The 17,649-nt window shown below is 37.0% G+C and overlaps 1 long non-coding RNA gene across 1 annotated transcript in view; it reads right to left on the bottom strand.

The window, feature by feature from the left end:
• LOC127483286 (uncharacterized) overlaps positions 1–17,393 on the bottom strand; it is a 29,935-nt gene extending 12,542 nt beyond the window's left edge. The window contains exon 1 of the long non-coding RNA XR_007909422.2: positions 17,200–17,393. This is a non-coding gene — a long non-coding RNA (uncharacterized lncRNA). The remainder of the gene's footprint in view (positions 1–17,199) is intronic.
• Between the last annotated feature and the right edge of the window lie 256 nt (positions 17,394–17,649).

The following is a 17,649-nucleotide window of genomic DNA, read 5'->3' as shown; positions in this document are numbered from 1 at the left end:
TGGCTCCTGGCTTCAGATCGGCTCAGTTCCTGCTGTTGTGGTCAATTGGGGAGTGAACAATTAAATAAATCTTTTTAAAAATTACCTAAGAAACTAGGAAAAGACAGGAATTTAACCAACTTGGCAAAGGCTAGCTGTTAAAAATCTAGAGCTAACCTGATACTGATGGTGAATAACTACATGTTTCCCTACAAAGTACAGGAACATCACAGCTATATCTGTACTCACTTCCATTCACCATTGAAATGAAATATGTAGGTAATCAGGAAGAAAAAGATAACACACAGAAAACACACACATCATACATACCTACACTCATGCAAAACACATGCATTGAGAAATAAGCAAAACTGTCTCTATTCATAGATGATACATTTGTCTTTTTGTAAAATCCAAGGGCATCTGTATTGAAAAAAAAATAAACTGCTTGAAATAATAAGCAAGTTTCCCAAGGAGTAAGCTACAACTTCATTTTACAAAGTCAAATATGTTTCTATATGTAGTACAGAATAAAGAAATTGCTATTTTAATATATTAAGTAGCCCTAAAAGTGTGAAATACTTAGAGATAAATATGACAAAAGTTGTATAATACCTGTGCTCTGAAATGTACAACATTGCTGAGATAAACTTTTAAAATTTTAAATCCGAGAATTTCCCATACTCAATTTAAAAGCTGCTGCCTGCAGTGCCAGCATCCTGTATGTGCACCTGTTTCATTCCTGTCTACACCACTTCCAATCCAGTCCCCTACTAATGTAACTAAGAAAGCAGAGGAAAATGATCCCAATACTTGGGGCCCTGCATGCACATGGGAGACCTAGAAGAAATTCCTGGTTCCTGGCTTCCGCCTGGCCCAGCCCAGGCCATTGCAGCCATTTGAGGAGTGAACCAGGATAGAAGATCTCTCTCTCTCTCTCTTTCTCTGTGTGTGTGCACATGTGTGTGAGTATTTCTCCTTCTGCCTCTCTGTATCTCTGCCTTTTAAACAAATCTTTTTTAAAAGGCCACATAATTTACCCAAATGAAAAGAAATCAGAATGTAAAACAGTTATCTATACCCCTATGTTCATTACAGCTCAATTCACAATAGCTAAGGTATGGAATCAATGCAGATATCCATCAACTGATAACTGGATAAAGAAATTATGTTGTATACTATGGATTATATGTAGTACATATAGTACTACTATATGTAGTACACTATGGAGTACTACTCAGTTGTAAAAAAATGAAATGCTTTATTTTGCAACTAAATAAATGCAATTGGAAACCATTATACTTAGTGAAATAAGCCAGTACCAAAAAGACAGATATCATGTTTTCCCTGATCTCAGATAATTGAGTGCCTAAAATGTAATGTATTGGAGTGAAATGGACATTTTGAGATTTGATAATTGCTTACATCTGCAAGTTAGGACTCTTTTATCCTCATCAAAGTTTACGAGTTTGATGCTAGGTTCTGGCTCCCAAATTCAGCTTGCTGCTAATGCAGACTCTGGGAGGGAGGAGTGATGGCTAAAATAATTGTGTCCCTGCTACACACGCAGATGCTACCCATGCAGAACACTGGATTGATTACAGGCTCCTAACTTCAGTCCAGCATTGCCCCAGAATCTATGGGCATTTGGGGAGTGAAAATAAATGAATAGAATTAAAAATATCATGGATGGTTTTAATTCCTTCCCAATTTGTATCCCTTTGATTTCTTTTTCTTTTCTAATGGCTCTAGCTAAAACTTCCAGCACTGTATTGAATAGTAACTGTGATAGTGGGCATCCTTGTCTGGTTCTTGATTGTAGTGGGGATGCTTCCAACTTTTCCCCATGCAATAAGATGCTGGCCATGGGTACATCATAAATGGTCTTGATTGTCTTGAGAAATGTTCCTTCTATACCTAATTTCCTTAGAGTTTTCATCATGAAAGGGTGTTGTATTTTATCAAATGCTTTCTCTGCATCTATTGAGATAAACATATGTTTTTTGTTCTTCAGTTTGTTAATATGATGTATCACAATGATTGATTTGAAATGTTGAACCATTCCTGCATACGAGGGATAAATCCCACTTGGTCTGGGTAGATGATCTTTCTGACATGTAATGTGATTCAAATGCCTAGTATTTTGTTGAGGATTTTGCATCCTTGTTCATCAAAGAAATTGCTCTGTAGTTCTCTTACTCTGTTTTATCTTTTCCTGGTTTAGGAATTCAGGTGTTGTTGGCTTCATAGATTTTCAGGAGCATTCTTTTCCTTTCAATTGTTTTGAATAGCTTGAGAAGAATAGGAGTAGCTGTTCTTTAAATGTCTGGTAGAATTCAGCAGTGAAGCCATCCAGTTCTGAGCTTTTCTTTGTTGAGAGTGACTTTATTACTGATTTGAGTGTTGTTTTTAGCTGTTGTTTATACTCTTATGGAACCATATATGGTCTTCATATTTTTTACTTGTTGAATATTATGGTTACTGTAGCATTAAGCCTGTTATTGTAAAAAACTAAACTATAAATCTTATAAATGCAAAAATAGGAAAAAATTTATGAGCTTAGAGTTGGCAAACATTTCTTAGGAAATAAAAGTACTACCCATAAACCAAAATGGAATTTTAAAACTCACTTCTTCTAAGGGCAAGATAAAACAAACCCACCCAAGCACATTCACTCATTCATTCATTCTTGCATGCATAGCTATTGAAAAGAAGGGAGATGTCTTCATTCACAGATGACACATTTATCATCTCTTCAAAAGAGAAGGCAAAAGAAAGTCTGACATGAGATATATTTGATAAAGTTTTATGTGTAAAACATAATGAGAAGATAATCAAACAAATTTTGAAATAAAAAGACAAAGATTCTAACAGGAGCTCCACAGAATAAGATATTATGGATGAGACACAAAAAGATTCTGAATAACATTCTTATCATGAACGTTAAATTTAAAACCTCTATTGAGTGCTACATCATATCAACTGCTTAAAATTTTATACCATCAAATTTTGGAAAGAATGCTAAGCATTTTGGATTTATACATTCCTAGTAAGAACCTAAATATTACCACCAATAGTTGGATGATTTTTAATAATATGCTTACTAAAGAAACTCTATTCCTGAATATTTACAAAAAGTAGAAAAAAGAGCTTCTTTTCTTTTTTCTTTCTTTCTTTCTTTCTTTCTTTTTTTTTTTTTTTTTTTTTTTTTTGACAGGCAGAGTTAGACAGTGAGAGAGAGAGAGACAGAGAGAAAGGTCTTCCTTATGTTGGTTCACCCCCCCAAAATGGCTGCTATGGCCAGTGTGCTGTGCCAACCTGAAGCCAGGAGCAAAGTGTTTCCTTCTGGTTTCCCATGTGGGTGCAGGGGCCAACCACTTGGGCCTTCCTCCACTGCCTTCCTGGGCCACAGCAGAGAGCTGGACTGGAAGAGGAGCAACCGGGACAGAATCCGGCGCCCCAACCGGGACTAGAACCCAGTGTGCCGGTGCTGCAGGCGGAGGATTAGCCTAGTGAGCCATGGCGCCGGCCCATGAGAACTTATTTTCATTTGCCCTAAAGTCACATTTTATTCTGGAACCAAAGAGTTTAGTGAACAAATAGTTTTAGTTTTTAATTTTTTATTTATATAACTAATTTCATGTATTTAATATATAAAATACCTACACTTGTAACTAATTTTTTGGAAAATATGTATTCTTACTAAAATATAAATATGAATTATAATAATTTCTGAATTCTTAATATTTACAAAGTGGAAGCAGCCCAAATATTCTTCAATATGTAGATAAAAATGAAATTGTATTATATCCATATCATAAAATAATAATAAATAGAAGAAACAGGTTTCAGGCAAGATGGCAGAATAGGAAGGGAGCACACTGATAGTCTGGGGAGAGACAGTTTAATAAAAGTGGAGATACTGCAGGTTCAAGGAAGAGTAGGGGAGGAAACAGCAGAAGAAACTCTTCCAGAACGCGTGATTCACAGTGGACCTGCGTGGAGAGCGTGGGAGCCCACAGTTCGGGACAACAGCGGCAGACTCAACACACCAGCGCTGCAACACGAGCTGTGTGGAATTACTTCCCTTTTGAATCAAAAAAAGAAAGAAAGAGAGAGAGATATCTACCACACCTAACCTGGGAGTGTCACCTTTGGCACACCAAACAGAGCTCTCAGGCCACACCCATCTCAAGCCTCTAAGGCTCCATCAAAAACACAGTCCACTTAATCTAGAGTCATAGTTTAACAAGAAAAAGCACCACAGTGAAGAAACCAAATATCTCCAATATGCCAAATAGCAAACACAAAAACCGAGGTAATAAAAACAAGGAAGTCACCATGACGCCCCCAAATGAAGAAGACACCCCAATTCAAGATTATGAAGATGATGAGATAGAAGAAATGCAAGAAGCAGATCTCAAAAAATTGATAAGAACATTAAGAAGTTGTCAAAAACAAATTCTTGAACTACAGAAATCCTTAATGGACAAGATAGAAAATCTCTCTCGTGAAAATGAAATATTAAGGAGGAATCAAAATGAAACAAAACAACTAGTACAACAGGAAACTGTGATAGAAACTGTGATAATGAAGTGAAGAATTCAATAGATCAAATGAAAAACACAATAGAGAGCCTTACAAACAGAATGGGTGAAGCAGAAGAGAGAATATCGGACTTAGAAGACAGAGAACAGGAAAGTATACAGTCAGACCAAAGAAAAGAAGAGGAAATTAGAAATCTCAAACATAATGTCAGGAATCTGCAGGATACTATTAAAAAACCCAACATCCGGGTTCTAGGAGTTCCTGAAGGCATGGAGAGGGAGAAAGGATTAGAAGGCCTTTTTAGTGAGATATTAGCAGAAAATTTACCAGGTTTGGAGAAGGACAGAGAAATCCTAGTACAGGAAGCTCACAGAACCCCTAATAAACACGACCAAAAGAGATCCTCACCACGACACGTTGTAATTAAACTCTCCACAGTGAAACATAAAGAAAAGATCCTAAAATGTGCAAGAGAGAAACGTCAGATTACTCTCAGAGGATCTCCAATCAGACTCACAGCTGACTTCTCATCAGAAACCCTACAAGCTAGGAGGGAATGGCGAGATATAGCCCAGGTACTAAGAGAGAAAAACTGCCAGCCCAGAATATTATATCCTGCAAAGCTATCATTTGTGAATGAAGGTGAAATAAAGACTTTTCATAGCAAACAGAAATTGAAAGAATTTGTGGCCACTCGTCCGGCCCTGCAAAAGATGCTTAAAGATGTGTTACACACAGAAACACAGAAACACAGTCATCAATATGAAAGAAGATAAAGGAAGGAAACCAAGGAAGGAAAGCTCACAGCAAAAGATCACAGGGAATTCAAAGCATATATTAGAACTTATCTTTGGCAAATGGCAGGGCAAAGTTACCACTTATCATTAGTCACATTGAACGTGAATGGCCTGAACTGTCCAGTTGAAAGACACCGATTGGCTGATTGGGTTAAGGAACAAAACCCATCTATTTGCTGCTTACAAGAAACCCATCTTTCCAACAAAGATCCATACAGACTGAAAGTGAAAGGCTGGAAAAAGATATACCATGCCAACAGAAATGAAAAAAGAGCGGGCATAGCCATCCTAATATTGGACAACATAAACTTTACCACAAAAACTGTTAAGAGAGACAAAGAGGTACACTATATAATGATCAAGGGATCAATTCAACAGGAAGATATAACAATTATCAATGTATATGCACCTAATTACAGGGCACCGGCTTATCTAAAAGATTTGTTAAGGGACTTAAAGGGAGACTTAGATCCCAATACAATAGTACTGGGGGACTTCAATACTCCACTCTCAGAAATAGACAGATCAACAGGACAGAAGATCAACAAGGATACAGTAGATTTAAATGACACTATAGCCCAAATGGATCTTACAGATATATATAGAACTTTCAATCCTACAGCTAAAGATTTTCATTCTTCTCAGCAGTACATGGAACCTTCTCTAGGACTGACCACATACTAGGCCATAAAGCAAGTCTCAGCAAATTCAAAAGAATTAGAATCATACCATGCAGCTTCTCAGACCATAAAGGAATGAAGTTGGAAATTAGCAACTCGGGAATCCCTAGAGCATACACAAACACATGGAGATTGAACAACATGCTCCTGAATGAACAATGGGTCATAGAAGACATTAAAAGAGAAATCAAAAATTTTCTGGAAGTAAATGAGGATAACAGCACAACATACCAAAACTTATGGGATGCAGCAAAAGCAGTGTTAAGAGGAAAGTTTATATCAATAGGTGCCTACATCAAGAAATTGGAAAGGCACCAAGTAGATGAGCTTTCAATTCACCTCAAGGATCTAGAAAACCTACAGCAAACTAGAACCAAATCTAGTAGGAGATGAGAAATAATTAAAATCAGAGAAGAAATCAACAGGATTGAATCAAAAAAAAAATTACAAAAAATCAGCCAAACGAGGAGCTGGTTTTTTGAAAAAATAAACAAAATTGACACCCTATTGGCCCAACTAACTAAAAAAAGAAAAGACCCAAATCAATAAAATCAGAGATGGAAAAGGAAACGTAACAACAGACACCACAGAAATAAAAAGAATCATCAGAAACTACTACAAGGACTTGTATGCCAGCAAACAGGGAAACCTATCAGAAATGGATAGATTCCTGGACACACGCAATCTACCTAAATTGAACCAGGAAGACATCGAATACCTAAACAGACCCATAACTGAGACAGAAATTGAAACAGTAATAAAGGCCCTCCCAACAAAGAAAAGCCCAGGACCAGATGGATTCACTGCTGAATTCTACCAGACATTTAAAGAAGAACTGACTCCAATTCTTCTCAAACTATTCAGAACAATTTTATGCTAAACTGATCTTCTGTATATAAAGAGAATCGAAAATGAATCCTCATGTGAATGGAAGGGGAGAGGGAGTGGGAAAGGGGAGGGTTGCGGGTGGGAGGGACGTTATGGGGGGAAGCCATTGTAATCCATAAGCTGTTCTTTGGAAATTTATATTCATTAAATAAAAATTTAAAAAAATAGAAGAACTAGATTGCTGATATTGCCCAATGCTCGGGGCTGAGCCTCCTCGGCCAACTGCACTGGATGTTGGGTATGGTCAGGGGAAAGGCACCGTGCCCATGCATGAGAGTCAGGAAAAACACGGAGACTAGCAGAGGTCCGACATGAAAGCGGGAAGCTTAGTCAACAGTGCAAGGACATGATAAGGGTCCTTGAGTCTCAGAGTTGCAGCAGTAGGGGCTTCAATCCATCTTCTTAAACTTTCTATGTTGAATTTCCTCCCAATTCCTAGAAAGACTGATTCCATTATTTATATGAAGACACAAAACTAAGTACTCTAATTTGGTTTCTCTGAACACTTTGATGTGTAACCCAGATCCCCTTCAGACAAGGAAATGTACCTGTGACGACAGTTTGAAACAAACTTTTACTGAGCACTTATATGTAATAGACACCATTCTATGAGCTGAAAACATAGTTGCAAAGAAGAACTAACACAAATTATTTTCAAAATAGTAGCAAAAAAAATCAAAGATAACACTTTCAAATGTGTTCTATGAGAAAAAGATTTCCTTAATTCTGATACCAGATGTAGACAAAGATAAAAAGAAAGAAAATTATAGACCAATAAGCCTGACAAGTATAGATGCAAGAATTCTCAACAAAATACCAACAATTCGCATCAAACAACACATGAAAAAGTTCATTCAGGGCTGGTGTAGTGGCACAGGTGGATAAGACATTGCTTGTACCTTCTATATTTCATAATGGAATGCTGGTTCAAGCTACGGCTCTTCTGTTTCAAATGCAACTTCATATAAATACACCTGGGAAGACCCTGGAAAATGGCGCAAGTACTTGGGTCCCTGCCACCCACGTTGGAGACTGGGTTGAAATTCCTAGCTCCTGGATTTGGCCTTGCACAGGCCTTGCTATTGCAGCCATTTGGGTATTGAACCGGGCGGGGTGGGGGATATCTCTCTCTCCCTCTCTCTTTCTCTGTGTTGCTCTGCCATCTAAATAAATATATAAATAAGCCTTAAAAGGAAAGATCCTTCATTCTGACCGAGTAGGTTTTAGACTACGAATGTGTTCAACATACATAAATCAATCAGCATATTTCATCACATGAACCAATTACATCACAGAATAAAGGAAAAAATCATATGATCCTCGTGATAGATATAGAAAAAGCAGTTGATAAAATACATTATGAGGCTGACGCTGTGGTGCAGTGGGTTAATGCCCTTGCCTGAAGGGCCGATTCGAGACCCAGCTACTCCACTTCCGATCCAGCTCTCTGCTGTGGCCTGCGAAAGCAGTAGAAGATGGCTCAAGTCTTTGGGCCCCTGCACCCGTGTGGGAGACTCTGAGGAAGCTCCTGGCTCCTGGCTCCAGATTGGCGCAGCTCTGGCCATTGTGACTATCTAGGGAGTGAAGTATCAGTTTGAAGACCTCTCTCTTTCTCTCTCTGCCTTTCCTCTGTGCAACTCTGGCTTTCAAATAAAATAAATAACTCTTTTTAAAAATACATTATTTTTTCATGTTAAAAAGCAATCTTGGAAAAATTTTAGGAGGGATATATCTCAGCACAACGTATCTATTATACACATACATACACACACAAATGCACACATATTGGCAGACAACTTATCTTTTACAAAGGTACTGAAAACACTTCCTGAGGAAAGAACTGTTAGATTTCCACATGCAGATGTTGAAAACAAGACCATAACCTCCTACCCTGTATAAAGTTCAACTCAAGATGGACAAAATATCTAAAGGTAAAGCTGGAAACAGTAAACTACTAGAAGAAAGTAAAGGAAAGCATTTTAGACATTGACATAAGCAATGATTATTTAGATTAAGACCTCAAAAGCAAAAAAAAAAAAAAAGGAAAAATAGACGAAAGGAATTTTGTTAAACTAAGAAACTTCTGCACAGCAAAGAAAACAATCAGAAGTGAAGAGATAACCAATAGAATGAAAGAAAATATTTGCAAATTATGTATCTGAAAAGGGATGGATATCCAAATTACATATGAAGCTCAAAAAAATTCAATAATAACAAAACAATCTGGTTAAGAAGTGAGCAAAAGACTCAAATAGACCTTTTTTAAAAGAAGACACACAAATAACCAATTCAGACATGAAAAATATCTCAATATCACGGGCCATCAGGGGAAGGCAAATAAAAGCCACTATGGAGTACCATCTCACTCCAGCTAGAATGGCTGTTATCCAAATATCAGAGAATAATGCTTACAAGGATGTGCCTAAAAGAGAACCCTATATTCACTGTTGAAGGAAATACACATTAAAGCAGCTATATAAAGAAGTGTATAAAGATTCCCTAAGATTTAAAAATAGATCTACCATGTGATCCAGCTATCACACTTCCAGGAATATACACAAAAGAAATCCAATCAGCATATGAAAGAGATACCTGCACTCCCATGTTTATTTTTTAAGCAATTGCATATCATTAAAACTGTAGTAGTATAGCATTCTTTTTTTAAGATTTATTTATTTATTGTGTCTGGCACCTTGGTGCACTAGGTTAATCCTCCGCCTGAGGCACTGGTTCTAGTTCTGGTTGCTCCTCTTCCAGTCCAGCGCTCTGCTGTGGCCTGGGAAAGCAGTAGAAGATGGTCCAAGTGCTTGGGCCCCTTCACCCTCATGGGAGACCAGAAAGAAGCACCTGGCTCCTGGCTTCGGATCGGCGCAGCTCCGGCCATTGCTGCCATTTGGGGAGTGATCCAACGGATGGAAGACCTTTCTTTCTGTCTCTCTCTCACACTGTCTGTAACTCTACCTGTCAAATAAATAAATAAAATCTTTTTTAAAACAAGATTTTATTTATTTATTGAAAGGCAGAGAGTTGCAGAGAGGCAGTGAGAGAAAGAGAGAAAAAGAGAGAGAGAGAGAGTATTCTTCCATCGGCTGGTTCACTCCTCAAATAGCTACAATGGCTGTAGCTGGGCCAATCCGAAGCCAAGAACCTGGAGCTTCTTTTAGGTCTCCCACATGGATGCAGGTGCCCAAGACTTGGGGCATCCTCTAATGCTTTCCCAGGCCATTGCAGAGAGCTGAATCAGAAGTAGAGCATATGGGACTCGAACCAGCACCCATATGGGATGCTATCACTGCAGGCAGTAGCTTTACCAGCTACGCCACCATGCCAGCCCCTAGTATAACATTCTTAATCATTGGTTTACAAAGAAATAAAACAAAAGTTTGGCAAAACTACATTTGCAGTAATACTTATACACACAGGGATTCCCTTTTTTGTTATACTCCCATGTTTATTTCAGCACTACTCACAATGCTCAAGGTATGGAACCAATCTCAGTGGTTGATGATGAACATTAACTCATGCCCATCAGTGGATGAAAAGATAAAGAAAATGTGGTATATATACATTATGGACTAACATTCAACCATAAAAATAAATGAAATTCTGATATTTGCAACAAAATCAGTGTAATTGAACATCATTTTAAATAAAATAAGCCAGACTCAGTAAGACAAATATAATTACTAAAGGCTATGAAGTGTGGGGAAGTGGGAAAAGATTAGGTAGTGAGTATAAAAATGAAAGGTAGGCTCTGGATCGTCTTATACTGCATATATCCATTGAAATATGGCATTATTGCATTGTAACATATCAGATAAAGCTGCTGTCTGATATGCCAGCATCCTACACATGCATCTGTTTCTGTCTCAGCTACCCCACTTCTGATGCAGCTCCTTGGTAATGGCCTGGGAACAGCAGTGAAAAGTGGCCCAAGTGCTTAGGCTCCTGCCACTGATGTGGAAGACCTGTATGAAGCTCCTGACTATTGGCTTTCATCTGGCCCAACACAGGCCTTTGTGGCCATCTAGAGGGTGAGTCAATAGATGGAAGATTCTTTCTGTGTCTGTCTCTCTGTCTCTCCCTCTCTCTCTGTAACTCTGACTTTCAAAATAAATAATCTTTTTAAAGATTTTATTTGTTTCACTCCCCAAATGATCACAACAGCTGGAGCTGGGCTGATCTGAAGCCAGGAACAAGGAGCTTCTTCCCAGTCTCCCACATGGGTACAGGGGCCCAAGCACTTGGGGCATATTCTACTGCTTTCCCAGGCCATAAACAGTGTGATAGATTGGAAGTGGAGCAGCTAGGACATGAAACTATGTGGGATGTTGGTGCCACAGGCATAGTCTTAGCATACTATGCCACAATGCTGGCTCCAAAATTATTTTAAAAAAGAAATATTGCATTATACATCATAAGATATAGAGATATTTCTTACTAATCTAAAATCTAAAAAATATACTAATAAACAAAATACAAATTCCTTCATTTATTGAGTTTAGATTGCATTTGGCTCAATATTTGATAAATTTACTGGAATATACCTCATGTTTAAATAAATAAGTGTTTCAACTCTCAGTAATAGGTACCATGAATTGTGCAGAAGTAAGAAAAAAATCCATCTTAGATAAGTCAGAAAATGTTTCACAAGAGATTTGGGTTAATCATTTGCAAAATTGAATTAAATTTAGCTTTTCACAGTTGTCTCTGCTCCAAACTGAATAATTATTTATTGTTTATCTATCCCAATAATTCAAATACCCATGAAAGAATGAGTTGCAATATTTTTAATTTACTGCTTTTACCCTAGGACTCAGGGTGCTTAGCACCAAATAGGCCCTTAATAAATATTTATTAATTTAATAAATGAATGAATAAATTAATGAATTAATGTCATTCTTACCTAGATTGCCCCAGGGGAAGAATTCATGAGACTCACTGTATTAGGATATTGACCTAATCCTTTCACAGGAGTATCCAGATTAGTTTGAGGTTAAATAATGGAGGAAGATGTGCTGCTGTTTCCTTCCTAGCCCACTCTAACGTGAAACACACTGAGAGGGCATTCTTAGGAATGTAATTCAGCCTATCCAAGTTAGTACATCACAAATACCCCATATTCATGCATTATCAAAATGAATTCACTGATTTATATTCTGAAACTCCAATTGGAAAGTCCTCAAGAAATCAAATGGCAAAATTTCATGCTTTCAATCAATACTCTAAATGCCTATTTCCATCTTATTGCCCTCTACAAAATTTAATTAAATTTGAATATCAGATTAAAATCATATATCAGCAGTATCATATCTTTAAAATCACATATATAGCATGTGCATTATCGGGAAGATAGATTGGAAGCAGAATAGCCTGGACTTGAACTAGGAATTCCAATATGGGAAGTGCATGTCCCAAACAGTGGCTTAACCTGCTGCACCACAACCCCTGTCCACATGGTGTTTTTTGTTTTGTTTTGTTTTTTAAATGATAGGAAATTGTTGGAAGATTGTTAAATTAAAAGTACTAAAAACACATTAATTGACAACCATATTCCATACTTGGGTCTAATAGGAGATAAAAAGTAGAAAAAAATCCTTTCTTCACTAAGCTTACAGTTTAGCAGAGAAAGACAATAATAATCATGTCTCTCTACTAAAAGGTAAGTTCTGAAAGGGAAATGTTTTTTCTTCTTTTTCCTTTTTTTATAAGAACATGCATTTGCAGTAGGCAATTCCTTTAACTATTATGCACTTCCACCTGCTGTACATTGAAATCATCTATTACTGACACTTGAAGCTAATGGTTGGCCCAAATCTATAAGAAAAATGTAAAAGCCTACAACAGGAAAGTCAGTAGATAGAATTAGTTTCTATTGCAGCAACTGGTTCAGAGACCATAATTGATATTTATTATCTATCTCCCCCCAACACATGATCAGAGTTCACAAATACCCAGCCTTTCAGCAGGTCTAGGATGCTTACACAGGACTTCATCTTTGAAGGTGAGAGCCTGTGGTTTCCTTGTCCTTATCATTCTGTAATTGCTATAATTGTCCTTCTGATGCTAGTCACTGTGGACAAAAGTGACAGGAGAGGCCCCAGTGACTCCCCACAGTCCAGACACACCCGTCTCTGTGCACGTCATAAAATGGCAGTGGTGGCTTCCTTTGATAATAAGGATCAGTGACTTGGGCTGAGGACTCCAAAGTGATCAGGCATTGCAAGGAACCTCACTAGGACTCCTGGTGGAAGAGAATCCCACTGTCCTTCAAACACCAGCAGAGCCTTGATGGAAAATCATCCTAATGACTAAATGAACTGTGATAAATCACATCATGGCCTTAACCTTCATGTCCGTGTTAGAAAGTTAGTTTTAATTCTCATGAACAATAAACTCCATAGGACTATCCAAATTAAATGGTTGTAGTTTGCATTGCTTTACTGGATCACGTGTTAAGTATTGCTGGACTAACGCAAGCTATTAACTGTAGTTTTGTTAGAAATTTTTATTAGTATTTATTGTAATATTTTACATGTATGAGTCTATTAAAAAGAATTTGGAAGGGTCATGTTTACTATATAACAACATTAATCTAAACTTTTAATTTGTTCTTATTAGTGTCCTTAACTATTTAAAGTATTAAAACGCATATATTTTAATTGATTAGAATACCATTATACATTTTAAAATATAAACAGAATTATTCATTCTTTTTTTCAAAATACATACAATGCATCAGTTATAGAATCAGGTAATGATAATATAAACATGAATTAGACATAATTAAAATATCATGAACATATCCATCTAAATTTCTAAATTTTGCATGAAGACTTTCTTTTTTTTTTAAATCAGGAGATACCAAGATCTGTCAGCTGACATCTTGCAGCATGAATGAAGATTGGAATCATGCAAAATTTTTGTAATGAGAGTAGAAACCTCGTTCGTTTTCATTTTTATCAGGAGTCTGAATTAAGCTTATGCTCACTTAGAAATTCATTACCTTTCCAGACAAATCTAATCTCCATTTCTAGGTCATTCTCCACCCTTTCCATTCATTTTCGCTAAGATGTAATGGAATATTGGCTCAGGGAAAAGCTATTTTCCCATTCTCATCCAATTAACATTCTTGACTGAGAGCATAGGTTTTGAGTTTAAAGATTTTAAAATAGATGGAAGGAGATGCTGGGCAGGCACTTTTACTCTTATTGATGTATGAGTACAAGGTTTAAATTTTTTGAGCATTAGGTATCTTTTATTTTTACTTATGAAAGGGAACAAATTTCATGTAGTTCAGATGTACAGTGTTAAGAGCATAATGCTACTTCCCATATTACCCTCACTCTCACCCTTGCTCCTCCTTCTTTTCTTATTTTTCTTTTAGTTTTTACAATGACATAATTTCAATTTGTTTTATAATCACAAGCTTAGCCATCAACTAAATAAATAATTCAACAAGTAGTAAGTAGAAATAACACTGTTTTGAGATTTGAAAATTGTTTATATCCCTTTTCTCTACTGTTGAGGGACAGTGTTTGTTTTTATTCTTTCTTTGCACCATTTGTTGAATACTTTATGTAGTGTAGGGTTAATCTAACAAGTATAAAGTAAACTGAAAATAGATCTCTGTAATAATTAAGAGTGGGAATGGGAGAGGTAGGAGGAAGAGGTGTGGGGCATGGGTGCAAGGGAGGGTAGGGGGAAAAGTAGCACTATGTTTCTAAATCTGTATATGTGAAATACATGAAATTTGTGTATCTTAAATAAAGGTTTATAAAATAAAAAAAGGAAATGCAAATAAAAATTATAATGAGGTTTTACTCACCCAGTTAGAATAATTATCAATCAAGAATCAAGAAATAGGTTTCTTTCTCAGTTATAACTTTGTCCATAAACAAGGGAATTAAAAAGAGGACACAAAAGCACAATTAATTAATTCAAAAGATACATACGAGGTTCTCTCTCTTTCAAAGAGCTTTCATTATGGAGTTTGTAAAAAGATATTATATATAATTTCCCTTGTTCCTATTTGAATGTTTTCACAAAATCCAGTTGACAATTTCAAACTCCCAAGCCCTTCATGTTGTCATTAATATCATCTTAGTTTCATGTACTGCCAAGTAACCCAAGATCCATGCTCTTTCCCTGTTTGACTAGTTCTAATGTGTTAACAAAACAAGAACTTACAAATGCCAGTTCCTCAACTACCTATTATCTACTTGAAAATTCCTGCTTACTCTATACTGTAAGGTGAATTTGAATTTTCAACTTGTCAAACAGATCAATATTTTAAATCTTAAAATCATGAAAATTTTCCGCAAATTATTATGTTGTGAAGAAATCATCTGATTGTGAAATCCTTACAAAACCTTTCATATTACAGTATATTTTCTTATTTATCTTTAAAATAAAGTCTTATTTACTAAAAGCAATATAGCTATACAATTGTGCAATTAATAAAAATATTAGAGTCCTATAAAGCTCTACCCACACAAGTGGAGTGAATTTTTACGCTTAGTGAAATAAGTCACTTCCAAAAGATAAACGCCATGTTTTCTTTGACATGTTATAGTTAATAAAGAATGGAAGAAACAGTATAAAAATTAAACTGACATCTTATTATTTGACTGCTGTTCTTAGCCCTTGTCTGTACTCCTGTGACACAGTGGTCTTTCTACTGTTTTACTTGTTGAACATTATGATTAATAGTACATTAACCTGCCATTATAAAGTAAATTGAAACTATGCTATTGCAAGAATTAAGGTAAAAAAAAAGAAAGGAAGAGAGGAGGGAGGAGTTAAGGATGGAAACAGGGAAATAAGTATAGTTATTATGAAATACATTGTCTCTCCCCCTCTTCGCGGAGGAACGACACAGGACCCTGCGCTGTTCTTTTGTCTGCTCGGCCCTTCCCGGGTTTGCTGCTGGTTCTTCCCGGGTTGGCTGCCGTCCCTCCACCTCCGTGGAGGGGCGGGCCCCCTGCCACTTTCCCCACTTCCACAGGGGAGCGGCACACCGCCGGCTGGCTCTCTCGGGGGCTGCTCAGGTGTTCCTCAGGTGTTCCTTTAGATAGATGTTCCTGGTGCATGTTGTCTCTCTCCTCCTTTATAGTCCTCTTCCACCAATCCCAACTCTGCTACCCACACGCCAAGTACGCTGCTCTCCTCCAATCAGGAGCAGGAGCAGCTCCTGCAGGTCATCACTCAAGTTGGCAAGAGGCAGCTGTGTAAAAGCTGTTTACTCCTCTCCCAGCGCCATATTGTGGGAGAGCAGATGCATAGAATAAGTCTTAATTCCAGTAACTTAGTCTAGTCCAAGTTGCTCCCCACAATACATGAAATCTGTTCTCTCTATATTAATAAAAGTTCTCCTTATATTAATAAATAAAAGTTTACAAAATAGGAAGTGAAGACATTTAATGTAAATTTGGTTATTTTATTTTTGACATATGACCTAAAATCACAAGTTGGATATAACATTATTTAAAATAATTAGCGATATAAATGATTCCATTAATGATTAATATGCAGAATTCACAAATGTATACCACTAGGACAAATTAAAAGCCCACTAACTCCATTAGAACAGTGACAGCCTATAACACGTTTTCTAGCAATAGAAGTACAGACAAAATTCAAGATTATTCAAGTAAACTAGAAGCAGCAGCAGAGTGCTCTGGATAATATGGTAGAAAACATGCCAATCATGACTTTGGTGTTGCTATGGTTTGAATGATCTTATCTTCAAAAATTCACATTGGATTCCCAATAGTGTTAGGGGATGAGAATTTTTGGGAGGCATTTGGGCCATGAAGGCTTTCATGAATGAGCTAATGGAACAATAGAAAGTTGAGTTCATTCTCTTTTGTCCTTCTTCTTCCCGCTGTGTGAGGACACAGTCTACCCACTGGATGATACTGCGTTCAAGGCGCCATCCTGTGAGCAAAGGCTTGGCCACGCCATCGCCAAAATTCCCAGCACCTTGACCTTCCCAGCCTCCAGAACTGTGAAAAGCTTTCTGTTCTTCATTAACACCTAGTCTTAGTTATTTAGTTACAACAGCACAAAGTGGATGAAGGAAGTGATTTTAAAAAGAAGAGGAGAGATAGGTACTAAAAGAGATTTTCGAAGTGACTACTTCATAATATTTAAAAGAAACAAAAGCAATATTTATAATTAACGATTATTATAATATTTTACATATTTATTTGAAAGGCAGAGTTACAGAGAGGCAAAGGCAGAGGCAGAGGCAGAGAGAGAGAGAGAGAGAGAAAGAGAGGTCTTCCATTCATTGATTCACTCACCAAATGGATGCAACAGCCAGAGCAGGGGCCATCCAAAGGCAGGAGCCAGGAGCCAGAAGCTTCTTCCAGGTTTCCCATTATGGGTGCAGGGGCCCAACAACTTGGTCCATCTTCCACTGCTTTCCCAGGACATAGCAGAGAGCTGGATTGGAAGTGGAACAGCTGGGGTTCGAACCAGCATCCATATGGGATGCCAGCACTGCAGACAAAGGTTTTATTCATTACACCACAGAACTGGCCCCATGATTATTATTTGTTACTTACTGAATCTCTCTAGACAGATAGCACTAAAAAGCCAGAAAATGCAAAAAAATTGTGTTTGGATTTTTTCAAGGAGGTCACCTGATGAATGTGCCTATGTAATAGTAAACATCAATATTTGCATACAAGTCAGTGACTGATATTTGTACCTATTTACAATATTATTTTTGTATATACTGAAAAAATAGA

The sequence above is a fragment of the Oryctolagus cuniculus genome, chromosome 8 (assembly GCF_964237555.1).
Source record: "Oryctolagus cuniculus chromosome 8, mOryCun1.1, whole genome shotgun sequence".
NCBI classification, from domain to species: Eukaryota; Metazoa; Chordata; class Mammalia; order Lagomorpha; family Leporidae; genus Oryctolagus; species Oryctolagus cuniculus.
This window is presented reverse-complemented; position numbering and strand designations above follow the sequence as displayed.